Source organism: Coregonus clupeaformis, unplaced genomic scaffold, assembly GCF_020615455.1.
Source record: "Coregonus clupeaformis isolate EN_2021a unplaced genomic scaffold, ASM2061545v1 scaf0296, whole genome shotgun sequence".
Classification (NCBI taxonomy): domain Eukaryota; kingdom Metazoa; phylum Chordata; class Actinopteri; order Salmoniformes; family Salmonidae; genus Coregonus; species Coregonus clupeaformis.
In genome coordinates, this window is record NW_025533751.1 from 8227 (window position 1) to 35770 (window position 27544).

At 45.7% G+C, this 27544-nt stretch overlaps 1 pseudogene; it reads left to right on the top strand.

Annotated features, from left to right (window-relative positions):
• The first annotated feature begins 280 nt into the window (after positions 1-280).
• On the top strand, positions 281-16737 carry LOC121582304 (annotated as a pseudogene).
• Positions 16738-27544: the final 10807 nt, after the last annotated feature.

Sequence of the window (27544 nt, forward strand, 5' to 3'; positions counted from 1 at the left end):
AATGTGTTCCCAATCAGTGCCTCTCTCTCTATCTCTCTCTCTCCCCCTCCTCTTCTGTGCTGCCAGCCAGTGCATAGATTCAGAGTGGAAATATACCGTACTATAAACACCAGTCTGCTATTTTTCGGCTTTTCTTTTGTGTGGGGCAAAATGTACAAGCAGTCTTGTGTGCTGTGTGTATATCTGATGTGTTGTGTGTAATGGAGTGCTTGACCTCTAAGCCTTTAGTAACCTGTAGGGTATGACTCAGTCACAGTGCTGTGGGGATGGTGACCTTGGACTGACCTTATTGTGTTTCCTCTCTCTCGCTCTCTCTCTCTCTCTCTCTGTGTCTCTCTCTCTGTGTCTCTCTCTCCCTGGCCTGCAGTACAAACAGGTGGAGCAGTACATGTCCTTCCACAAGCTGCCGGCTGATATGAGGCAGAGGATCCATGACTATTACGAGCATCGCTACCAGGGCAAGATGTTTGACGAGGAGAGCATCCTGGGAGAACTCAACGAGCCACTTAGAGAGGTGGGAGAGGGCTGGGGGCTGTGTGCGGGTGTGTGTGTATTAAATAGAATACTTATTCATCGCAAAGGGACATTATTGTGGTGATAATCACTGTTTCGATGTGGGACTAATTATTCTCTGAGCACTTTCTGTCTCTCTGAGGGGCTGTTACTAAAGCATCCATCTTCCTCTGTTTGTGTGTGTTCCTGTTTGCAGGAAATCATCAACTTTAACTGTCGAAAGCTGGTGGCTTCCATGCCGCTGTTCGCCAACGCGGACCCCAACTTTGTGACCTCCATGCTGACCAAGCTGCGCTTCGAGGTGTTCCAGCCCGGAGACTACATCATCAGAGAGGGCACCATCGGCAAGAAGATGTACTTCATCCAGCACGGAGTGGTCAGCGTGCTCACCAAGGGCAACAAGGAAACCAAGCTCTCAGACGGATCCTACTTCGGGGGTAAGAGAAATAGGACAGACTCAGATCCAGACAAAAGGTCACACACACACATTATGCTGCAGAGCTTAAACCTCTTCAGCTTTAATATTCATAATGGTGGCGTGGAAAAACACAGCAGCACAAATTAGCTTCTTAAGAGGTCAGCCTAGGTCTGCTTTCAGACACACTGCAGTACTGCATGAGTGTAAATGTTCTGTTCTTGTCTCTCACGAGCTGGCCCTGATGACAGGGTTGTCTAAAGCACTACTCATTATTCTGTCTGTCATTCTATAGTGTATGGTGCCTGCTGATTGTATATGTTTTATGTGAGGCTGTTTACTATTCCAATGATGAACACGAGCTGTATTTTAATTGTACGAACATGCCAAATGACAAAGAAGAACATAGTTGACATATACAGTAGGGGTTGGAACCAAAATTATTTTCTAATCGTTTCGTTCTGAGCAGAACCACTATTTTTTTGTTCAGTTCCAAAAAAGTACAGTTTTTCGTTCCTTTCTGTTCCTTTTTCAACTCGTGAAATCAACCGTTTTTACATTTAGCTTATTCAATTACTTCACCAATCAGTGCGGGTAGAGCAGGCAAGCTAGTTCTTTACATGAGTGATGGACAGACAAGTGTAGCCTATAGCGCAAGATGCAACTGAATTTTTGCGGGTGGGGAGAGAGCTAGAGAGGGTTGAGGAGGAGGCTTGAAGCGCTGGGCATCTTGTTATGACATGCATTATCTGAAGTAGGTCCACAGAATTATACCTAGGAGGAGTGGCTTCTATGGAGGAACTTTGAATGTCCTTTGAGCTAGCTAGCTAACAAGCTTGTGTGTGCAGAGTGGCACCAGAATTAAAAACATTTTGTAGTTAATAAATCCAACGTGATCACTAGGCCTATAGTATCCTTAACTACTAGCATTGAAAAAGTTAACCCATTATTCTCTAGCTAAGAAAATGGGTGGCAGGTAGCCTAGCGGTTAAGAGCGTTGAGCTAGTAACCAAAAGGTTGCTTGTTCGCTTCCCCGAGCCGACTAGGTGAAAAATCTGTTAACCCTATTGCTCCTGTATGTCGCTCTGGATAAGAGTGTCTGCTAAATTACTAAACTGTAAAACGGATTTAAAAAATCTCTCTCCCAATCTTTTGAATCACGCTTGTAACGTCAGTACAGTAGCCTATGCCTCTGAGGGGGGAGGGGCAGGGAGCCTAAACACGCACACACTGGCAAAGATTTTCAGCTTGCAGGCAGACACTGGAATAAGTTTCTGAGTGACAGAGTGAGGGATTTACATAGGCGCTTTGTTGCGTTTTTTTATGGGACTAGGAAAAAATTACGTTATTAACCAGTTCCCATGCTTTTAAAATAACGTAACAGTATGGATCACTTTCGTTCCTGGTTCCATTTCTGTTCCTTTTCATTATTTCCCGGTTTGCGGTTCTGTTCCCTGAACCGGTTCCAACCCCTGATATACAGTACATTATATATGACAAAATATTGTCAAAGGGTCATTAAGGCTAAAATGCTTTCAGGCTTTTCAGTCCTGCATTTCCAAGGTAATACAGAACAAGCATGTGCTAGCTGTTCTTTACCCCAACAGGGTCAGACAGTTTGTACTCTTCTCATGGTGTCTGGGAGTGTATGACGTGTTTGACTTCACTCTAGCCATAGTCCTCTTACCAAATACCAATTAATTTGGACAGTGACAGTGACAGTGTATCATTGAGAAGACACTGTTTAAGTAATGAGAAACCGCAGTGAAGCATTTAACAGCACATGACCTGCCTGCTGAAGTTTAATTACGCCGCTCCCTTCGCTGGACCGTCTCCGTGCCCTCTCCCTGGGGGGCGCCGCAAATAATAGAAAAATGGGAAGCAATCTATCTCTGTGTGTGTGTGTGTGTGTGTGTGTGTCTCCCTGGGTGAGGGAGGAGTGAAGCGTCATCTTTCTTTGTTGTTGTTTTCCCTCTATTTAAACATGTATTTGTACTTACACATGAATTGCATGGATCAACCCAAAGCACCACTGCCACTGCAAATGCACAGTTTTTGGAACGGAACTGGTTGCCTCGCATTAAATATTTAAGCCCTGGATCTGCAATTATTTCTCCCAAACACGTTAGATGCGCTGGGCTTTGCAGGTTTTGACTCCATTATCCGGCAGCTATTCCTGGCATCCAGGGCCCAGGCTGGCTGCTCCAGGGGGAGGCAAGGCCAACCAAACCAAGCCCACCATGCAGCCATAGGGAGTTTGTTACCAAACATGAGTTAGTCATTCATGAAATTAATTGATGTAAGAGGAGCACCAGGGATATGGCACCTCTCTCTCTCTCTCTCTCTCTCTCTCTATCTCTCTCTCTGCCTCTCTCTCTCTCTCTCTCTCTCTCTCTCTCTCTCTCTCTCTCTCTCTCTCTCTCTCTCTCTCTCTCTCACCTCTCTCACTCTCTTTCTCTCTCTCTCACCAAACAGGAAGTGAGAGAGAGTGAGCATTTCCAAGAAACAAACACCAAGGGGCAGAGGGGGGTGGACACTCTCAGATAGGATGTGTGGGTGTGCATTTTCTGTATTGATGACTGCACTGTAAACGAAATGTATGTGTGTAAGCTCATTAACGTCCTGTACAGTACATGCTTGTCATCAGTAACACTATGCATTATTCACATTAATATACACTCAGAAGTCTGCTCCTGTTAACTAACTGTTGGATCAGCTTGCTCTGGAGAGCCTAATATAGGGAATGCGTGTGACATGTTGTGGATGCGAGTGCTGGGCAGAAATACAGCAATCCAGGGGAAGGGGACATATAATGTGACTGCAGTATTCAAGCCAAAGGACACATGGAGCATAGCCAGGCCCACTCACTGGACTCTCCTCTGGGCTCACACACACACACCACCCTGCTACTGTGGGGCTGCATTCAGACTCTCCTGTCTGGACAGCATCTAGAAGACCCCCTCCCTCCCCAGATTGGGTGTGTTATTGTGTTAGTATAGGTCATCCTTTGTTGCCTTGTGTAATTACTGTGTGACTGGTTGAACTGCAGCTCTCCTGGATAGTGCAGCACAGTTAGTAGAATGACCTTACAGTGGCTGGAGATGTCCTTCAGACCCTGGTGCTTATCAAGAGGCAGCTTTGATCGTACTTCTAAGATGGTTCACTTTTCCTTCAAGTGAGCTGTGGCGGGGTTGATGGAGGGGGGCAGGGGTGGGGGAGGAGGAAAGAATCAACTGGACAGGGACAGAGACAGAGACAGGGACAGGGACAAGAGTCAAGAGTCAAGAGTCAAGAGTCAAGAGTCAGGAGTCAGGAGTCAGGAGACAGGAGACAGGAGACAGGAGACAGGAGGCGAGACAGGAATGGGGACAGAGGCAGAGACAGGGACTGAGACAGGAATGGGGAAATCTCTCGTGTCATCTTGTGCCTGGACTGGGCTCAGGCTAGTCCACTCTGAGCCAGCTGCTCTTAATCTCTAGGCCCTTAAAGTTCAGGCTGGAGAGAAAAGCTTTCTGGTACTCAGGTGTATGCTCTGAGCCCTGTCTCTACCTCTGTCCCCATTCCTGTCTCATTCCCTGTCTCTGCCTCTGTCCCCATTCCTGTCTCAGTCCCTGTCTCTGCCCTCTTGTCTCGGACTCTGTCCCTGTCTCTGTCCCTGACCCTGTCCCTGTCTCAGTCTCAGTCTCTGTGGAAAAGCAGACTGTAGAGCTGACAAATGGCTGCCCTGACTGAGTGAGTCATTGAGGGGGGTTGGCAGTGGAGTCGCAGGTAATCCTCTTGCCCCTTAACCCATTTTAACACAGCCGCACCACTCCTCCTAGAGAAGGTGGAACGGGGAAGGGAAAAGAGTCAGAGACTGAGTGAATCTATTCTGTAAGACTGTATTATAGTCACTGAGCTACACGGTTAACCTTTGAATTAAGCTAGCAGTTCCCCCATGCAGAATCTAACAGATCTAACAGCAGCAGTGTATAACAGTCAATTACTGCTGCTAGCATTGGAGGAAGAAGGAGAGCCGATGAGAAGTGACACGACACCAGCTATGGTGGAGGCTAAACCAGACACTCCCCAACCCCTCTCCTCATCATAGGCCAGTGTGTATTTCCCTATGCTAATGCTGGGAGGGAGCGAGCGAGCGAACGTGGTGTGTCATGGGGAATCAGGCTGCCCAGTGCAGATGTTTCAAAGGTTAGAGAGTGTCCTCTCAGAGGGCCCGTGGGCTGCCAGGGGCGATGGAGATGGGAGCTGACAGGAGAGAACCAGAGTCCAGGTGAGGCCCCCCAGACCAGGCCGGAGGACATTGATACCTCACCATGGGAGACCCAGCTCATACACACACATAAACACACACACACACACACACACACACACACACACACACACAGACACACACAGACACACACACAGAGTCTTCCCAAGACCAACCCCCATCGTTTCCCAGTCATTTCCCAAACCTTCCAACGTGAGCCAGCCAGTGTGTTGTGTAACCAAGGTCGTACTGTACTGTACAACAGCAAATCAAATTACAAGAGTCAGTACAAAAAATGAAGATACAAAACATTTCTAATAAAGTGGTCAATGTAAGTAGTCTGGGTAGCCATTTGATTAACTGTTCAGCAGTCTTATGGCTTGGGGGTAGAAACTGTTCAGGAGCCTTTTGGTCCCAGACATGGCGCTCCGGTACCGCTTGCCGTGTGGTAGCAGAGAGAACAGTCTATGACTTGGGTGGCTGGAGTCTTTGACAATTTTTAGGGCCTTCCACTGACACTGCCTGGATGGCAGGGAGTTCGGCCCCAGTGATGTACTGGGCCGTACGCACTACCCTCTGTAGCACCTTGCGGTCGGATGCCGAGCAGTTGCCATAAGCAGTGATGCAGCCAGTCAAGATGCTCTCAATGGTGCAGCTGTGTAACTTTTTGAGGATCTAAGGGCCCATGACAAATCTTTCAGCCTCCTTAGGGGGAAGAGGTGTTGTTGTGCCCTCTTCACAACTGTGTTGGTGTGTTTGGACCGTGATAGGTCCTTAGTAATGTGGACACCGAGGAACTTGAAGCTCTCGACCCGCACCACTACAGCCCAATCGATGTAGTCCACAATAAGCTCCTTTGTATTGCCCACATTGAGGGAGAGGTTGTTGTCCTGGCACCACACTGCCAGATCTCTGACCTCCTCCCTATAGGCTGTCTCATCGTCGTCGGTGATCAGACCTACCACCGTCACGTCGTCTGCAAACTTAATGATGGTGTTGGACTCGTGAACAGCATCGTTCCTGTTTCTCCCATTTCACAAGGTATCCGATTTTAATTGGAGCAATTACATTTTAATGACCACATTGTCATTAAATGTGTTCATGCTGTACTCCAAGCAGTGTAGTAGTCAGTTGTTTTCTGTATGCGTTTCACTCCAATGATGAAATCCATTTTCTTCCTTGAAGTTGCGGTACAAGTGTTCCAACACGATTACCACAAAGAGCAGTAGGAGTAGCTACGACAGATAAGAGAAGAAAACACACCACTACAAAATATACACAGAGCTGGACAAAGTAAGCCTGTTCAGTGATTTCATGCAGGATGTTTGTACTATTGCATCAGACTGTAAAAGTGAGTCATCATAGAGATTAAACCATTCATACATCATTTGACTGTTAATGATGTACTAGCAAGAGGAGTTTGAGGTTGAGCAGGATAGAATAGAGGTCACAGTGTCTTCAGATGCACCATCAAATAAATGTTAGCAAGCAAAATCAATTAGTCAAAAACGAGTATAGCATAGCAGCAATGTTTAAACACAGAAAGAACCTTATTAGCTTATTAGCAATAACATCTATGGATAGGGAATGACACATTTCCTCAAATATGACCAGGCGTCCATGTATAATGACTATCATCTTTAGTTCTGACATGGGTCCAACTCAGTGTTCCTCTGTCAGGGTCATAGGGTTTGTCCCTCCATTTATCCCTGGTTCTCCATGATTGAGTGTTAGTCTCTCATTGTTTAGCATTGAGCTCTAACTGCTACTCATGCTGAGTCTTCTACAGTCAGAGTTCAGATACCAGTACTAAGAGTCTGGGCTTCACATCCTCTTCTCTGAAAGACAGGCAGATAAGGCCAGAAGAAAGGCTCTGTGCAGCTCAGTGTCTCATCTCAGCAGTGCTGGCTTCAGCCAGAAACGAGGCAAAAGGATTTAACAGCTCCTCTTCAGAGGGGATTACTGGGAGCAGAGCAGGCCTGCAGAAAACGGACCCCCAACGCAGGCAGAGCCAGGGCTGACCTGGGAGCACGCACACACACACAAACACACAAATGGGGTTACCAAGCAGCGCAGACACACACAACTTCCTCACACACACACACACACACACACACACACAGAGGATGAGCTGCACATGTTGTTTTTCATTAGGGCAGACATGGTCAGGGACAAGGAGGCTTTGGCTGGCTGGGTATCTGGCTGTACTAGAGAGAAGGCAGAAGCCCTCATCCTCTCCTCTAACCCACCATGCACTGTACAATACACAGAGAGGCAGTGTGAGAGGGGAAAGGAGAGAGCGAGAGCGAGAGAGAAAAACAGATTAGTGAGAAGTGAGATTCAAAGTGATATGATGGAAGAGGGATTCCTAGTAAATGTTACGTAGGGAGTAGGAGAAAGGCAGTTAATTTTGTAGCAAGTGAGAGAATTGAAAGAGAGAGTGGAGTTGGAAAATGGCTTTTTCTGAGAAAGACTAAGTGTTATAGTGGGATTGGGAGTGAGAGTTGGAGAGTGGCCCACAAGTGGGATGGGTGTGATTGTGACAGAAAAGCACATGGCACGCATACTGTAAATTGACACAAACACACAACACACAACACACACACACCCGCGGCATGCATAAGGCATAGGGTTTGCTGTTGGTGCCAGAGCTCCACAGCACTGCTGCCTGTTAAATGGAACATTATTCTCCTGATCTGGCATGACAGAGGAGGTCTAGCAGACCTCTAAGCTTTCAGAATGGCATTAAGTGCTTCAGCTGTGGATTAAAGAAAAGTCAAATGTTTAATGCTAAAAAGGAGAAAACATACAGTTCAGCGCAGGGGTAGGCAAAACCTGGTCCTGGAGGGCCACAGGCACTTCATGTTTTTGACCTGGAAGACCAGGTGTGTTGAATTTAGGCAATCATTGAACTGACCAATTAGCTCAGTTGGTCGGGTGTGGTGCCTAGTTGGAACAAATCCTGCAGTACCTGCAGCACTCCAGGAACACGATTGCCTAACCCTGGTTCAGCGGTTCACTTTTTTGTTAGAAAGTTCCCCATTTTCGCCATCATAAACGGTAAGTGGTACAATAGTGATATTTATCTATTTTTCACAGCAGCGTGCGTAATCCCTTCAGGTCAACTTCACACATGAGAGAATTCAGTCGGGGTGATACATGTCATAGGAAACATTAAGTCTTAATATTTCTGTCAGCCTTCACAAAGATTTCCCTGATGTTTGCTAAGAAGTGGAGCAACGTTGGCATAACATCAGCCCTACTTGACAACAGTGTCTCTACCTTGACCGTAGTGAACATGTCATCATGACGTCATAGTGTTGACGTTCCTCTCTTTCTGTGTCCTGTGCAGAGATCTGTCTGTTGACACGGGGCAGAAGAACAGCCAGCGTCAAAGCAGACACCTACTGCCGTCTGTACTCTCTGTCTGTGGACAACTTCAACGAGGTCCTGGAGGAGTACCCCATGATGAGACGGGCCTTCGAGACCGTGGCTCTGGACCGGCTGGACCGCATAGGTAAGAGACTACATCATAGTAGAACATGACTATCAACTCCATCTGTATTATTGTAATTGAGCTGATCGTTACAGCCAATCATCTGCCTCTCCATTGTCAAGTATTGTGAAGTATGAATGTATTCAAAGACGTGTTACAGTCCCCAGGCAGCACTCTGTACTAGATTGCCACCGGTTAAAATCCCAGATGGAACAAATGAAACATGATGTTGTAGTAAATGGATATGGATTGGCTGAGTAAATTACAAAGTGGAGTCAGCTGCCAGTCACTGTACAGTACATGGAGGTGTCGGTCTGGGAATCAAACACAGATGTGCCAAAACTGAGGAATCCTCTGGAGGGGAGCTGTTTCCAGCTAAGTGAGCAGCCAGCGAAGAGGAGAGGAGGCCATGCAGTCAGTGTTTGTGTATGTTAGTGACCTGCTCAGGGCCAGCTTGAGCCAGTAGGCCAAGTAAACAGATGTGTCATATTAGCTCAGATGTCTCCATCCCTCCCACGCTGGCCCCCACACATCTGGTACCGTGGGCCCTGGCTACCAGGGAGGAGGAACGGATGGGCACCACAGAGAGAGGAGAGGAGACAACTCTCTCTATTCTACAGTATATTGTTTTATCATTTTATGTGATAATCTCAGCAGGAAGGGACAGTGATATAAATTAAAAAGAGAGGAAAATCCCATGCTGGTGGTGAAGAACTCTCTATATCTAGCTCACCCAGTTGACCTAGCGAAAAGTAGTGTATTTAGTTTGGTTAGTTAGATACAAATTATATAACAGACAGTGACAGTAAAAAAAGTATGTCCTCTACCTACAGTAGGAGAATGGATCAATTCACATCTGTTGAATTGGCCCTGAAGAACAGGTGAGGTGTTTGTAATGCAGTAGTTATGGTTAAGTACCTAGAATGGTTATATTAATTCCAGCACTACTTCAGTGACGTGTACAGTGTGTGTACTGATATGACGCTTCATTCAGTTCTTAACCTCAGCCAGCCAGCCCAGACAAATAAAAGATTCACATTGAACGTCAGCATGCCTCTATCATAACTGAACTATCTCTTCATGCTTCATTATGGCCCAGGGTATGTCCGTAATGAGATGTTGAAAAATGTCTGCAGGCAGGGGGGCTCTTTCTTTGTTGAAAATGGCTGCTTTGAAGCGATGAGGTCCACTGAGGGAAAGCCTCCTCCTCCTCCTGCCTCCGATATCAACCTCTCCTGGGCCTGATGCCTGATGCCTTTGTGTCTGCATGTTGTAAATAGATGGTGTTCACCTTTCCCCAGCCCTCCTGCATAATGAAGTCATTCACACAGCGATGCCCTACTAATTAATTACTGTCTAAATGGACCCTGTGCAATCGGATCAGAGCTAGGCCTGCTACGGGTCAGGGCAGACCGAGAGACAGCCCCCAGCACTGCTCCCCCTAATCGCCAGCCTCTCATATCTGAAATGGAGAGAGATTGATCTGGGCCTAATTGCATTGACAGTAGCGAGCTGATACTAGCGTGCGGGTACTGTACATTTTCAAACCCATCACCTAGCACCAGCCTTTCAGGATTAGTGCTCTAGAACAAACGGCCATGTAATATAATTTTAAATTTAATATGCCATTTAGCAGACGCTTTTATCCAAAGCGACATAAATTATCCCTGTTACTTCTGGCACATCCACCCAAGAGGGATGAATGGGCCATAGGACCAGAGTTGAGTTCACCTTTTCCAGAAGAAAGGCTATTTGTTACTTAGCCTGTCATAGTGAGCCATCTCAGGCCATCCCCATCCTGTCTCTGTAATCTGGTGAGTGGCTGACCCCTGACCCCTCCGCCACTCCCCATAGAGCTCTGGCCATCCAATGACAGCAGAGGAGCACTGCCCTACACTGTGAAATCACTGACATTAGTGTGAACACTGACCAGTCGCTCTGCTCAGCTTACACATTCTTTCCATATCAGTCAGCCATGTCCCCGTTCGGAGCCATGTTTGATCTGCGTTCACTTTGCCTCTTATCTACAGCTCCACAGTAAGAGCTAGTCAAACAACCACACACACACACACACACACACAGCCTGCAGGAGCTATCATGCTTCCTCTGTGTTATTCCCCTTGGTAGGCTACGTTCCCTCCCTCCCTCCCCCTCTCTCTCTCTCCTCCAAATTTCAGCCAAGGTTTCTCTGTCCTTGTGCTCGGTGCTGTTAGGGAGCAGTGCTTCAGAATTAAGCGACCGTGTGAAATAGGAATCAAAGAGGAGTCTGGGAGTAGGCTGATCACAGCCATTCTGACGCCCTTTAATAGTCAATGTGAAGCCTAGGGGCTAAAACACAGTAACACTCAGTGGCCTTTGTTGGCAAATGTGTTGCTTGTTCGCAGGATCAGGGGTGATTATGATGTAGCTGGTTATTGTGCAGTAGGGCCAGGCCAGGCAGTGTGTAGCTAACTGTATAGTGAAAAAGGAATCTCTGCATAAGTAATAAATCAGATGCAATTCCAGAGTATTTAGCTAACTAACTGGACGATCCAGGCTGATTGTACTGTTGTCTGTCTGTCTGTCTCACAGGGAAGAAGAACTCCATCCTGCAGCACAAGGTGCAGCACGACCTGAAATCCGGCGTTCTCAACTACCAGGAGAACGAGATCATCCAGCAGATCGTGCAACATGACAGAGACATGGCCACCTGCGCCCACCTCCTCCAGAACATTCCTCCGCCTCAGCCCCCCTCTCCGGGGCACACCCCCGTCATCTGGGCTCCTCTCATCCAGGCACCCCTGCAGGCTGCTGCTGCCACCACCTCTGTGGCCATCGCCTTGACACACCACCCCCACCTCCCCCATCTCCCCGCTGCGCTCTTCCGCCCGCCGGTCACGGTCCTGGGGTCCAGGAACCTCCAGGACCCTCCCCCCGGCCGGCTGAAGAAGTTCCACACGGTGGCGCCCACCTCCTCCATGGGGCCTGGTTCCGCCGGGCCTGACTCCCCCTCCAGCACCCCGTCTAAACTGCACTGCTCTGGGATGGACACAGCCCTGCTGGCCTCCTTCCGGGCCCACCACACAACTCAGGGGTCAGGGGCAGCCAGCTCCAGTCAGCAGGCGTCCAGCAGCAGTGGAACCCAGCCTGGGCCTAGCGGGGCCTCCGCCTTCCCCTTTGGGCCTTTCTCCTCCTCTGGTGGCTCTCCCTCCCACAGCACGGCACAGAGCACGGCCCAGCTCCACTCACAGCCCCAGACGCAGCAGCCATTCCGCTGCACCACCCCGCCTCTCGCTGCCCTCTTCCAGCAGGGAGCCATGGGGGCAGGGATGGGTGGAGCAACAGGTGGAGCTACTGGGGGGGCTACAGGTTGGTCTTCAGGAGGTGCTACTGGAGGTGAAATAGGAGGAGCAATAGGAGGGGCTGCTGAGGGGGCCATGGGTGGGACAATAAGAAGGGCCACTGGTTGGGGTAGACGTGGGTCCATAGAAGGGTATAATACTGGAGGGCATATAGGAGGAGCCACTGGAGGGTACTCAGGAGAACCTAGTGGTGGGCACATTAGAGGAACTAGTGGAGGCCATATAGGAGCTACTGGTGGAGCAATGGTAGGGGCAACTGGAGGGCATATGGGAGGGGCAATGGGAGGGGCTACAGGTGGAATGACAATTGGAGTTCTGGGTACCTCTAGTTCTGGTTGTAGTATCAGCCCCCAGTCCACTGGTTCATCCGGCCACATTCAGCCCTGTCAGCTGCTCCACAGCCAGCTGCCCCCCAAGCCTCCTCAGGTGGGCTCCCTGCAGCAGTTCGCAGGCGGGGGCAGGACTCCAGGTGGGTTCTACCAAACCCCCCTCCAGGCTCCCCATCCTCCACCTCCACCCAGCAGGCCCCAGAGTGCTCCCCATCTTCCCTGGCCCAGTTCAGCCTGGCAGGCTTAAAGTCTGGACTTCAGTCAGTCTGGCCTGGTCCCTCAGCTGTCCCTGGAGAGGTCTGCCCTGGCCTCGTTGGCCCAGTACGGCTCAGCTAACGGCTCGCCCTGCTACACCCCCCTGGGGCCCAGCCCCACGGTCCAAAGCCCAGTCACAGGAAGGACTTTCCACTACAGCAACTCCTCCAGTGCCACGGGGTCCCACAGCTCTCTGCTCATGCCCCAGACCTCCCTCCCCAGCCAACTCCCCAGCCAGCAGCACGCAGCCGGTAGTGAGTCTCTGCTGGGGCTGGGCAGCTTCTCTGAGGATATGAAACTATTATCCAGTTCTAACCCCTCCCTGCCCCAGGAGGTGGCCCAGGCCATGGGATACTCTTCACTCCCGCGTTCCTCACCCTCTCGCACCTCGCCCCCACGCTCCTCACCCCCACACTCCTCACCCCCACGCTCCTCCATGGAGGCAGGATACTGCCTCTCCTCGCCCTACTCCTCCCCCATCCTAGTGCCCAAACCCTGTAGCTCAGTGCCAGGGCACATGCCTCCTCCTGTCCCTGCCCAGATGTCTCCAGGACACCTGCAGCACCAGACTCAGTCCCCCGCGGCCTCCCCGGCCCTGCCGCCACGGAAAGGCTCGGCAGCCCACTCTGAACTAGAACCTGTCCGCTCCAAACTAACCTCCAATTTGTGAGGTTTGATCACACCCTCCTGTGCACCATCCCTGGACTAGTACACAAACGATCTTCCTGTATGATGTCATTCTCTTTTAGGCTTCACTGTGTTCTAATCTTTATCATTTCCAAGATCTTAATATTACTGTGATTTAAAAGATGCTTAACCAGGTAACTTAGAGCTCCCTAGACTACTACTCTTTATTTGTTTTTGTTTTGTCCTCTTCCTTTCTTTATTCCTACGTATATGCATAGAAATATATTTAAAATATATGTTAATCAAGGGACAGGAGGGTGTGAACAAAAAATTATATCCATTTAAGCGATGGTAACTTATTTATTTCTAACTATGCCAAATTCATATGATGGGGTTTGGTTTGATGGTTAAATGGACAACACAATAGTACTTTTTTGCAGGAACCTATGCACTAATACCTGCATGTATAGATGTTTTTTGTGTTTCAAAAGAACAGAATCAAACTTTTTAGCAGAAAATACATGCTTCAATAAGAGCAGACTGACTTATTTTGTCATCCCGTACAGGATCACATATTGTTGATCTATTATCGATTAGATTACTTATTTATCCACTGTATAGACTTTACGAAACCTTCCGAGGTGGAGAAGAGATTTTAGGAGACCAAAAAGACTTTCCTCTGGAGTGATCAATCTGCCTCCTCTTTGGCCTGTGTGTCATTGTTGTATTGTGGTAATATTGGGGGGTGTTGAGTGGGCTACAGGCCCTCCATCCCAGTAGTAAGACAGACATCAAGTATGATGTGTTAGTGATAGGCTTCCTGCTGTCCTCAACCCTGTCCTAACAAATTCACTTTGTCTTCCAAGCTCATCATGCCGCAAATGTTTTGGATGGACAAGGACAAGTTGAGCCCTGCAATCTGTGTGCTATTGGACAGAGTGTGTGCATTTATGTGAGTGTGATAGTTACTGAGTGTGAGTGTGGTGAGGTGTGTTTAAGAGAGAGAGAGAAAGAGAGAGAGAGTAGTCTGATGCAAGGCAAGATCTTGCTGGACTAACCAAGAGGGGTTTTGCCTTTTCACAAAACTAGGACTACCATCCCAGCTTGTGTGTAGACTTGTGTACCTCCAGGACCCTTCAATCTCTCAATGCTAGAAAAGACTATACTCACTAGTGCTCACAGAGCTGTCAATCACACATACTTCACAGTCAGATAATGTAGCAAACACACAGGAAATAGACAAGTTGCACATAAGCAATTACGTGTATTATTGTAATGATGTCAGATACCTGTTGAAGTGCTGCTTGATAGAAAATATCTTACCACTCCACATTACTACCCACAGCTGCTATAAGGTCAACATAGACATTCTCCCACATTGAATGCCAGTGTTGAGTTGAACATGTTGAATGTATGCACATTTCCTTTATTTTTGTTTAGAATAAATATGGGTTATGCAGTTTTACATCAAGGAGGTACAGACAGAAAGACGGGTCATGACAGAATAGAAATGGTAGTTGTGGACAATTTCATAGTACTGTATGTTGAGCTTAATCCCAGAGGACAAGAATGGTTGAAATTACGTCATTCCAGCCAGATAACATGACGTAATTTCAACCGAATAACATGACGTCATTCCAACCAGATAACATTACATAATTTCAACCAACCAGCTTTGCCTGGCTGTATGTTCTGTATAGATAGGTAGCAGTAATCACCTCTGCCTCTCTCCACAGCCCATCCCTCTCCCGCTCTCCTGCCCATCATAAGGAGCAGCATGTTACCCTGGGTTCAGACAGCTGGGTCCATCTCTATCTCAGTCAAACCACTCAGCCACAACACTCTTTTTTAACAACACAGCCCCTGACCTCTGACCCCCTGTAGCCAGCCTGGGCTAGTTGACAGAAGTGCACAGTGACCACACTCTAGTCCCGCATAACTACCTCCCTCAGCAGGCCTGTAACAAGGGCTAACCACACACACACACAGGAACGCACGCACATGCACACGGACATGCACACACTCATACACATGCATACACACATACAAGCCATGGCAGTCTCCCAGTGCAAATTGCAGTGCTGAATTGAATTAATTTGAACTGGACACAGTAAGATTTCTATTGATAAAAGGGCTTTTAAAAAATTAGTTTTTTCTCCTATTGGAGTGCTTGCAGATCTAAAGTATCGGTTTTAAAACGGCTCTCTTTCTCTACTTCCCTCTGTTTGTTGTTGTTGTTGTTGTTTTACACCTGGTCTTCGTCTGCAGCGAGGCGCTATCTATCTAGAAAGCTCTGAAATATTTATTCACTATCGGTGTCTGTCATGTGGCACCTGCCTCCCTGACAGGCCGGCTGACAGTGGGAAACCCACAGACATCACCTATGACAGACAGGGAGGGAGGGAGGGAGAGGCATTTATTCTCTCAGATTGAACACTCAGCAGCATGACTGGCAGTACACGGGGAGGGAACAGGGAAGTGATCAGCTCCAGTGGAGGAATATTGATGTCTGTAGTGTGTACAGTGCAATCGTTAAAGCCTGTGACTGCTGGAGCTAATAGACTGCCGTGGCTGTTTCACATCTGAACAAAAAACAACTAGAACCTCAACCGGTTTGTTTATTTTCCACAATATGACCTTATTTAGTCTAAGAGTTGGGAAATGTGACTACTTTGGATCGGGGTTGAGGGAGCTAGTGGTTGAGACAGAGGAGTAAATGTGAGGAGACACTAATATATTGAAGGAATGATGTGGTTGGACAGATGGTCAGGGCGCTGACAGGTAGACAGGCACCCCATGGCGTCCTCAAGCTGACGAGCTGCTTGTTTTCTGGGGGACGTTGAAGGCATGTCACCCCTGCCTGATGATTGTTCCTGAGCGCTAGTGGAGGTTCGTGGGAGGGAGGAGGATATTGATTTGTGGGGATTTGAGGCAGCTTTTGGGTGTTGCTGAGGTAACGATGTGTGTGCCTGTGCGTTTGTACATGTCTGTGGGAGAGATCTTAGCCCAGCGTGCTCAACCCAGTGCCAGGGTCGATGTCTGGGAGTGGTCGGTGTCTGAAGATGGATGGTCAGGGGAGGCACAGGTCATGGCTTAAAGAGAGATAGACACAAGACAGTGATTGATTAGCTGGGTCTGGACCTGACCTGGAAGACCTGGGCCATTATCACAGATAAGGAGGTGCATATAGTGTATCAATCATTCCAGTCTGCCGCTGTCATTCAGGGAGCTGTCAGTGTCACGTCTGAATGTACATGACTCTGTCTCTCACCTAGGCCACACCTCCCTGACAGTGAACTGTCTGGTCTTCCTTTGATGCTATTTATTCTTAAAGTGGATTGTGTTGTCTTTGGCCGTGTCTACACTTGACACTAACATGCGACTTCTGCTATCAGAATATGAAGATCGCATTGAAAAGACTGGTATAGATGCACAAAAGTCCCATTGTGGTCCAGGTCTGGCTGACCACTTCAGGAGGTGGTCAGTGATTTTTTTTAAAAACATTTTAGTCATTTAGCAGACGCTCTTATCCAGAGCGACTTACAGTTAGTGAGTGCATACATTATTTGTTTTTATACAATTAGCTGGGCCAATTGTGCGCCGCCCCATGGGTCTCCCGGTCGCGGCCGGCTACGACAGAGCCTGGATTCGAACCAGGATCTCTAGTGGCACAGCTAGCACTGCAATGCAGTGCCTTAGACCACTGCGCCACTAGGGAGGCCCGTGCTATATTCAAATGCAGTATGCATTATCTGCAGATTTCTCCTCAGTCTGGACACAATCAGGCTACCGAAAGTGCATACAGTGAGCGACGTCATCAGCACTCTGCCCACAAGTCTCCAGAAAACATGTGTTTTGGGTGCGAGAGGCACCTTTTCTTAATAATGTTGGAGGAAATACATACCTAGCATGTGAGGAACGTGTTTGCTGGCTTCATAAATGCTAGCCAGCTAGCTAATATAAAAATACAAATAAATGTTTTGTTTGGCTAGAGTTATGCTAACCCGTTTGCAATCCCTTTAGCTTTGCTAGCTAGCTTGCTGGCTAGTTAGAGGGTAGCTGGCTAGTTAGCTACAGTAGTTGGCTACTGTCATCAAGTTGTTTTGTTATTATCAGATTTAGCCTGTTCCACCATTTGCAGAATGCATACTGCATTTGAATATAGCACGGGAAAAGGGAATCCAAACACACTGTGGACACGGTAGACACATTTAGGTGTAGACGCATGACGTGTTCGGAATTCCATGATCAGAATACAAAAGCTGCATGAACTGTCAAGTCTAGACACGGCCCTTTGATTAATTGCTGCTGATCCATTTCTAGTCTTCTATAGATTGTCTTTAAGGATGTCAGTGGGGAACAGAGGCAAATAGAGGCATAGCAAGTTTATGTCCTTGGAGATTTCAGAGCTCATCCATAAAGACCATCTATAGCAGACTATAAATAGACTTAATTCTACAAAACAGTGAACCGTGTTTGAATTCTACATATCAGAGACTGATATACAGTAGAGCTATTTCCATTACATTTCCCTTTTATCATCCATCCAACATGGGAAGGTTGATGTGTTGTGAAATGCCAGAGAAAGCATATGAAGGACATATCAAGGACAGTGAGAGCATGGCAACTAAAGACTACTCAATCCAAATACAAACAGCCCCTCCATTCTGAATTAATTTCAGGATAGACAGACATAATCCTTGGCTGTTGTCTTTCTGTAATTCAGTATAAAACAGACCAAATGAGTTTACTGTAGAATGGCTGGGTGGAAGTTTGTTCTCCTTCCTTCTGCCTGCAGATGCATGTTATTGTGTTCACCTCTGTCCAGATGACTCCAGGGCCTTACTTAGCGTGTTAGCATGCTCTGGTCCTAGCACTAGCCAGGGCTGGAGAGCTGGAGGGAATGGAGGGAATGGGATTCTGTGCTGCTGTTGTAGTGCTTCATTATGGACTCTGTCTGTACGGGAGACTTGGAGAAGCTCCACCTGGCATACCCAGCAGCATTTCCAATTCATGGCGGTCTCTGTAACACAACACATTTTGATTCCATTTGGGCCACTCCCAATTTCAGAACCTAATCTTTGCCTCCCCACTTCCCTTTGTGCTGTATTACTGGGCCGTGAATGTGGGTGGGGAGAATCCAGTGGTGCACACTAAAATAAAATCAGCTGCAGTGATTGAGGATTAGATGTAACAGCAGCAGAATTGAACCTGGTATTTCGGAGGCTGGGGGGAGAGAAACCGTTGTGTTTACTAGACGCCTTCATTACTCATTTATAACCACAGATTCATTCTTAACCTTCAACAAACAAACCATCCTAGCATATGTAGGCATCTGAGGCAGGGCCACACGAAGCAACACATTTCAATAAGAGAAATCGTGGTTAAAACTACTGTTTATGGCAGGGCCTGATGCAACTGACCTTTTTTTCCCCAATGCTTCGGTCAGATAGAATAACATGATAATTATGTGAGTTTAATCCCAAAGTATGCTGTTGGGAGCAGTGTTAAGGGTGCAACCCGGATATGGCCCAGTTTAGTGAGTGCGACAAATCCAAGGATGGGTGGAACGCATGAGTGTGCAATTCAGAACTGCATCACCTAGCAACACAGAGGTGTCATGGGTGTTAGTCAAATAAGGCTGCTTTGGAGCAAGACCCTCCAGTCCTCCTCACTGGCTTAGGGGGGAAAGGGCATTCAGTACATGGAGTGGAGGTGAGGGCTCAGAACCAACCTGCTTCTCTCTCTTACTGTAGCTTTCTTTTTGCTGAACTATATATATGTCACATACTCTGATGTTACTTAGGATCATATGTCAATGTATATTTACCTATACAGATTTATATATTTCCATAGGACCTATTTATATTTCTGTATTTATTTTAGATTCTTAAGTGATGTCATCATCACCATGATAATGATAAGCAATGTTCACCAAACTGTGTGTATGTACAGATTCATATCTCCATTATGGTTTTTAAAAGAAACCTGTTTGCATTGTATAATCTCTTTGACTTTGGTAATGTGCAGGAGTGGGACATGACGCGCTACGGTACATCACTTTCTATCAGATGGCTTTTTTCTGTTTTGTAACCGCAGTGACAGTCCCACAGCTCTCACACAGACACATCTCTGCGGAGGACAGTATTTTTGACTGCTTTGCTATGGATCAGTGGATATCAATATATATTTTCTGTGTTTAAAATGGGAACCATGGGAAATAGCAATAAGGGAGATGTACAGGTATGGTGTGGCTGGCTGTGTTTACCAGACACTGTGCTATCAGCACGACCAGCGCTGTCCACAAACAATGTGGATGATGGGGGTGAATGGAGCAAAGCAGAAATGGGGTTGTTGAAAAGCACACATACTGGATAATATTAAAAAGGTATAGAATAAAATATAAGGAACATCTGCTTTGAGTTTTTTTCCCCATTGTTTTATTCAGTGTTTGCTGTGAATTGGACAGATGGAGATGAATCGCAGCGTGGTTCGTATTGTACTGCAAAAAAAAGAAAAAAAAATGCCAAACGAACCTAAGAGGTTAATCAGAGAAACAAGCAACGGGCAAAAAAGCAGGCCCCAGAGCCAGGGCGTGACACAGACGCACACACGTGCGATAAACAATACATTCACTAGTACACGTAGACATAAGTTCAGTACACACATCCTGCCTTTCACATACTCTCATCACCACTCAACCATTCTCTCTCACTCTTTTCCCCTCTCTCTTTTACTCTCTCTCTCTCTCTCTCTTATGCACACGCTCACAGGCAGGCAGTGAGAAGAAGTGAAGCTCAGAATGCTATGCTGCATGGCAGACTGTAAAAGGGGGACTGTCTAACTCTGCCCCTGTGAGCACTCAGCCATCTGTTTCATTAGAATTCCCCCTTGAGGTAACCTTCCCTGGGAGAGGAGAGAGAGGGACTCATTGAAAGTGAAGGCCTTTTGTTTTAGATTGTCTCTTGTAATTATACAGAATTCTCCTCTCGTGATATACGCCTGCTGTGAGGAGTGTGCAGAGATTGGCATGAGGCTGCCTACTAACCCCATGTTTAGAAATGAGACAAAACCCTGCATAGCAAGCAAGCCAGCAAGTGAGTAGCACTTCTCCGACGTGAGAGTCTCATATTCTCCGACTGTGGATATATGTGTGCATTGGGGTTGATCATTGAGGCCACAGTGACCCCCACTGCCTCGGAGCCCATCATCTTGGTTTCTCCTGCCATAGTGGATGGACAGCTAGAGCTAATGCCTTTTTGTGAAGCATCTGGGATAATCTGTTCTGGGCCTCCTTGGTTCAAACTCAACAGTAATGAATCCCAGTCATTGCCCTGTGAGCCCGAGGCTGGGGTAGAGCGGCTGTGTGCGTGTCTGTTTCTCTCAAGTCTTCACTTCTTTCCAGATGACCAATTAGACTCTCTCTCTCTCTCTCTCTCTCTCTCTGCCATAGCATTTCGTGGTCATGGAGGGGGCGGTAAGCAGGCCTTGACTTTTACATGAATTAAAATGTTTCCATAGTGGCATTTCAGGGGACATGGGGATTAGAGTGGATTTCAACAAACCAGAGGGATGAAATTTAAGTATGCTAAAAGTCTAAGAGCTATGCTACAGTTCTGCTCTGGATCAAAGGGAATAACCTATCATTATATAAATTCACATGAGCACAACAAATATTCATCATTATATGGTTAAAGAATCCTTAATTTTATGTATGTGTAGCCCCATGTAGCTCAGTTGGTAGAGCGTGGTGCTTGCAACGCCAGGGTTGTGGGTTCGTTTCCCACGGGGGGCCAGTATAAAAAAAAATGTATGCACTCACTAACTGTAAGTTGCTCTGGATAAGAGCGTCTGCTAAATGACGTAAATGTAAATGTATGTTTGCCAATATCCCCTTGTAAAAGGAGAAAACTGCCTTTGGATCGACTACTCATCCTTTTTTTGCATATCTTCTCACGCTCGTGCTGAAGCATGCTGGCCTGCCCCCTTGTTTTTTGGCAGGCCTAGACATAGAACACTCAGTAAAACACACAGAAACTACAGCACATCCGTATTAGTGTTTTTCCCCCTATAAAATCCTACCGTCAAAGCCTTTTGACATCTGCCAGCATGTTCGCAAATATTGTCAAAAGGCCAACTTAGCAATGCTCCAGCCTTTGATGCACATGGCTGAAAGTTTTTTGTTTGTATCGATGTGTTTATTTTGTGGGGTAGCTCCCTAGGGTATTAGGGTTCAGGGAAGCGTATGCATGATAAACCCCGGGATTAAGATGGCCACAGGCCACCCAACCTGATCCCCAGTTTCACACAAAAATTTCATTTTCCCTATAAAACCTGTCCGAGATGGTCATGGATGGGCACATGCCTGCCCTATTTAGAATTAGGAGAAAGAGACAAGTGACATAACTGGACTATCTGTGAGTCGGTCCACTTTAGGGAAAAGGTCTTTACTGTTATGACGTGTGCTGCTCTGGGAATTGTGTGACATTTCACATGAGCATTAGCTCAACATAGGAGCTGTGCCGTAACTCATCAGCTTTATTGTAGGTTAGGGTGTATTTTACTGTTGAACAGGTCATGGGTCAGTATTAGAATCATTGGAGATAGTATCTGTTTGAATGTGCTAGTGCTCAATTCATCCGAGATCCCAGCAGCTACTGTATAGCACTGTCTCATGGACCATTACAGAAATGATATTCTGCCTTGAGCTGCATTCCCCTGAGAGATTGCAACATGAGGACAAACTGCTCAAATCATTACCCTCACGTCTGCTAACAGTTCTCACTGTCTGTTTATGAGAGCCTGCCTGCCTCACTCAGCCAGCAGACAATACTACTGTAGCTAGCTAGCTTACTAATGCTAACCTCACAGAGTACATTTTATTTTGGGTGGGGGGGTTACATGTACATTATCCATTTCAAATTATAAGTTTATAAAACATGTACCCGTAGGCTGCCACTCAAAAGAAGAAGAAAAAACATTAAGAAATACATATAGAGGTTAAGTGATAAGAAATGCAGTATAACAGGTAAAAGCTAATTCTTAAGTCTTATGCTAAGCTAACATATTCATACCTTTCAACCCATGTTCACTACTAAACCTTACACCCTACTAATCTACACGGTGACCTGTCTGTTAATGCTCACATCACATAGCCGGGCCTGCCTTTTTTCTAGGAATGCTTATATATAAACTCTGGCATCCCTGGTACTGTAATGCTAAAACTCTAGTTCTGACTGCCTGTCTGTGTTTTATCCTCATATTGGCTACAGTTAATTTGTTTTACTATCTTCTTGAGCTCCGGATAATTTCCATATCATTCAGTCAACCTCTAAAATTGGCTACTTTGGAGTAAAAAATGAAATAGATTAAATTGGTTTGAGAAACATTTATTTTATTTAACTTCAATAACAATTCATGGCTGGTGATCCCTGCACAGTGTCCTCCTCCTCCTCCCACCTTCCTGAGCTAAGCCCTGGACATGGCGAGGAAGGATTTCCCATCTCCATAGCCTTTCTTCTCCCCCATGGCTCTGCTCTGGAAAGATTCCTCTCTTCTGACCCTCCTCTCTCTCACTCTGTTTGTGGCGGAAGGGTAAATGCTACTCAACAGAAGCCCCCACTGCCCCATGCTCCCAGATCCCTGCTTATCATATTAGCCCAAGCCCTTGAGCTTCTCTGTAACAGGGTCTTCCTTGAACCGAGCGGGAGAAAACAGACCTGGGTGGCTAGATGGCCATACCATAAACCATGTAGACTCAAATTTGAAGAAACAGTAAATGTCCTTGGCTTGTACACCAAGATCACCTACTGTAACAGAGCTTCTGGAACACCTGTAAAGGAGGCAGGCTTGTGTCCCTTTCATTATTTAAAGTATTCAGGGGGATAAAACGGCATCTTTCTGCATCTAAACCTCTGAGCCCCACGAGAAGCAGTTTAGAGCATCTGAGGATAGGATTACCAATCGCTTATACACAGAGCCCACAATTTCCATCTCTCTCTCTCTTTCACCGCTTATCAGTGAGCAGTGGGGGGACTGAAAACAGCGCACATTCATCACAATCACCACAGACACACATTTAAGGGCATCAGACGTTCTAAGAGAAATTGAAAGTGACAGATATGCGCAAGTGAAGAGACCGGGGTCACCCACAAGTGGGGCGAAGAGAGCTTTGAAAAGTCCCATCGGTATTCTTATACAGTCACCTCAAATTATTGGCAGCCTTGATAAAGATGAGCAAAAAAATACTCTTGGGTTTTATAAGTTAATCTCTTCTTAAGAAAATTGTATTGTGGCCTTCCATGGCTTCAATGCGCCGAATACCACAGGTGTAGACCTTACAGTGAAATGCTTATTTACAAGGTCTTTCCCAACAATGCAAAAAAAGAAAAAAAAAGAACCCCCTCACCCACAAAGATCAGAAATAAAACACACAAGAATGAAGGTATATGCATTGACTACCAATACCATATCAATGTGCAGGGATACGTGGTAGTTGAGGTAGATAATTATGTATATGTAGGCAGGGAGTAAAGTGACTAGGCATCGGATAGATATTAATAAGAGTGAAAGTAGCAGCAGTGTACATTTTATATGTATGTATACGTGTGTGATCGTTTGTGTGTGTGGCGCCAGTATGTGTGTATGTGTGTGAGTGAGTTATGTGACTGTGTGACTGTGCATGTGTGTGTGTGAGAGAGAGAGTGTCAGTGCCACTCAGTACCTGTGCCACTGGGGTATAAAAATCAGGTAACACGCATGTAAAATCCATTTGTCATCCATCCCCATGGGAAAAGGCAAAGAATTCACAAACGAAAAGAGACAATGCTTTTTGACCTTCATAAATCAGGCAATAGGTACAAAACTTAGTATTTAATATTTTATTAGGAAAAACAACAAAACGATAGCTAACAAACTGCTATTTGTGACCGACCGCCTCGATTCGGTCTTAAGTAGCAACATTTGAAATGTGTTTTTTACATTGGATAAAAGTAGAGAAAATGGTATATCATAGACTGCAGTTGAGGAACAATGGGAAAGTAATTCTGCTTTGAAAGTTGATAAACTCGTAACCCCACTTTTGAGAAAATGGACCTTGAATGTTTTGGTACACCGAATGGAGAGCGATTCCTTGTCTACACCCATTCAGCATCGTTCACACCATCTTAAGCCTTAGCCCCACCCATCTATTTAAGGATTCACATGTTAGGCCATGTGGTAAACACTATATAAAATAAAATCTAAGTTTATTTGTCACATGCACAGGATACAGAAGGTGTAAACGGTACAGTGAAGTGGTTACTTGCATAGTAGCAATATCAAAAACAGAAAGTGTCCAGATAAAAAATATTGTATAAATATGTTATCATTATTAGATGACGCTTACCCGACACACTTGTCTAAATTGATGGGTCATGTGAAGGAAATGCTATAACCACCCCCCTGCCACATCTAGCTAAGTCGATGGGTCACTATTGTCTAGACATGTACACTTGTTCATGAAATACAGTAGATGGCCGTAATCACCCCCAGACACACCTGGTTAATTTGATGTGTCATGTAATAATCTGGCCGAAGTGGAGTCTTTTGTTTAGACATGTAGCTAGCTAGGTAGCTAGATAGATAGCTAAACAATGAACTGGAATAATCCCAACTCATACTACTACCAATACAAACATTGTCATAGCTGTAGTATGAACGTATATCTGAAAATGTAGCTAGACTCTTACCTGTATACATGGATGAACGCTTCATGGCAGACTGGAAACATTTAACTCTGTTTTGTTTGTAGCTACATCTTGTTTGGCCAGCGTTGTGTCAAGTCACTCCGGTTCACACTGACCGTGATGTGTGCAGAAAGTAGCCCATCACTTTTTCCAACTGATCTGTCGATAGCGCCTGCTAAATTCAGGGCATTAATGTTGTTGAGAAAAGTAGCAAAATTATTGTAGTTCTTGATGACTAACGTTATATCTTTCAAAAACATATACTGAACAGCTCACATTTTAGACAGAAGCATGCTACATGGCAGACTAATCCAAACTCATCTCCCGGCATGTCCAGCCCATCCATTATCTCAGCCAATCATGGCTAGCAGGAAGGTTCCTGTCTTTTTACATGGCTAAACCAACTAGGCTAGTAATTTAACAATTTTATTTGTATTTATGGATGGAATACAAGTTTGTTATTAAGGCACATGAAAGTTCACATTTCTGCCAAAAAACGCATTTTGATAAAAAATAAATGTTTACTTCAAATGCTGCTCCTGTGAAGTAGTGACGTGCGACATATGCCTAGTTTCCTGAAACGAGTCACATTTTAGCTATTATTTTGGGTACAAAACCACTTACCACTATTAAGGCAATAATTAAAGGCCATGAACAGTCAAAATCATGTTTTTCATGACATTTGATGATATTAGAAGGAAACCATATCAAAGTATGATGACCAATGTATGAAAAATGACAGTTGCTTCTACATGATAAAGTTTGATCATAAAGTTACTGGTCTCCTCCCCCATGTCAAACACTTGGATTCATTATTAAGGGGACAAGGTGACATCACCTTAACTCTCATTTTAATACACCAATGGTAAGATGATATTCTCTTACCTAATTTAAATAAGTACCGCCTTGTAATCAACATCGGAGAAGGCGTGTTTGAAGAGGGGTGTAGATTATATAGCTAGATAGCTACTCTACTGGTGCCAAAATGTGACTTTAGGGTGTCAGCACATATAATTAAGAGTTTACCCTATTAATCTATGGTGTTAGCTAGTTACTGGCTAGCTAGGTCTTCAGCCATTATTAACAAAAGGGGTGGGAGGGTCGTTCAAAACTCAGACGTAGTTGTCAACTCAACACATCCGTCAGTGCGGCTGTGAACCACATCACAAGAGACATGCCAAACAGGAGATCTATAAAAAAATACACACTACCGTTCAAATGTTTGGGGTCACTTAGAAATGTCCTTGTAGACATTGTTAATGTTGTAAATGGCTATTGTAGCTGGAAACGGCTGATTTTTAATGGAAGATTTACGTAGGCATACAAAGGCCCATTATCAGCAACCATCAGTTCTGTGTTCCAATGGCACGTTGTGATTGATAATCCAAGTTTATCATTTTAAAAGGCTAATTGATCATTAGAAAACCCTTTTGCAATTATGTTAGCACAGCTGAAAACTGTTGTGCTGATTAAAGAAGCAATAAAACTGGCCTTCTTGAGACTAGTTGAGTATCTGGAGCATCAGGCTCAAAATGGCCAGAAACAAATAACTTTCATCTGAAACTCGTCAGTCTATTCTTGTTCTGAGAAATGAAGGCTATTCCATGCGAGAAATTGCCAAGAAACTGAAGATCTTGTACAACGCTGTGTACTACTCCCTTCACAGAACAGCTCTAACTGGCTCTAACCAGAATAGAAAGAGGAGTGGGAGGCCCCAGTGCACAACCGAGCAAGAGGACAAATACATTAGAGTGTCTAATTTGAGAAACAGACGCCTCACAGGTCCTCAACTGGCAGCTTCATTAAATTGTACCCGCAAAACACCAGTCTCAACGTCAACAGTGAAGAGGCGACTCCGGGATGCTGACCTTCTAGGCAGAGTTGCAAATAAAAAGCCATATCTCAGACTGGCCAATAAAAAGAAAAGATTAAGATGGGCAGTCTGAGATATGGACCTGTGAGGCGTCTGTTCCTCAAACTAGACACTCTAATGTATTTGTCCTCTTGCCGTTTCCAGCTACAATAGCCATTTACAACATTAACAATGTCTACAAGGACATTTCTAAGTGACCCCAAACTGTATTTCTGATCAATTCAATGTTATTTTAATGGACAAAAAAATTGCTTTTCTTTCGAAAACAAGGAAATTCCTAAGTGACCCCAAACTTTTGAATGGTAGTGTATATCATTGATGCAATTTCAATGTTATTTGAGTTGCTTTGTGCATCACCAAATTAGCTTGAGATGAGTTTACTGCAACACTGCTCACTGCATCCAAGTTGCTTGATATAGGCATTTCAAAGAGCTGTCATTCAAGGTGAGCTCATGCCCACTCAGCCTGTCTTTTCAAGCTTTTAAGGACCTTTAATAAGTTTAAAACCACTGGAACAGTGGTAAACTTGCCTGGTGGAGGACGCATGTGTATCTTGTGAGGAAGATGGTTCTGTAGGCAAAGAAAAGTCCAAGTGCCACAGTTGGAGAATTACAGAAAGTGGTCGCATCTTGTGGTCACCAAGTCTCTTAATCTACAATTAGAGGCCACCTCCATGCCAATAGGCTCTTTAGAGGGGTTGTCAGAAAAAAAGCCTTTATT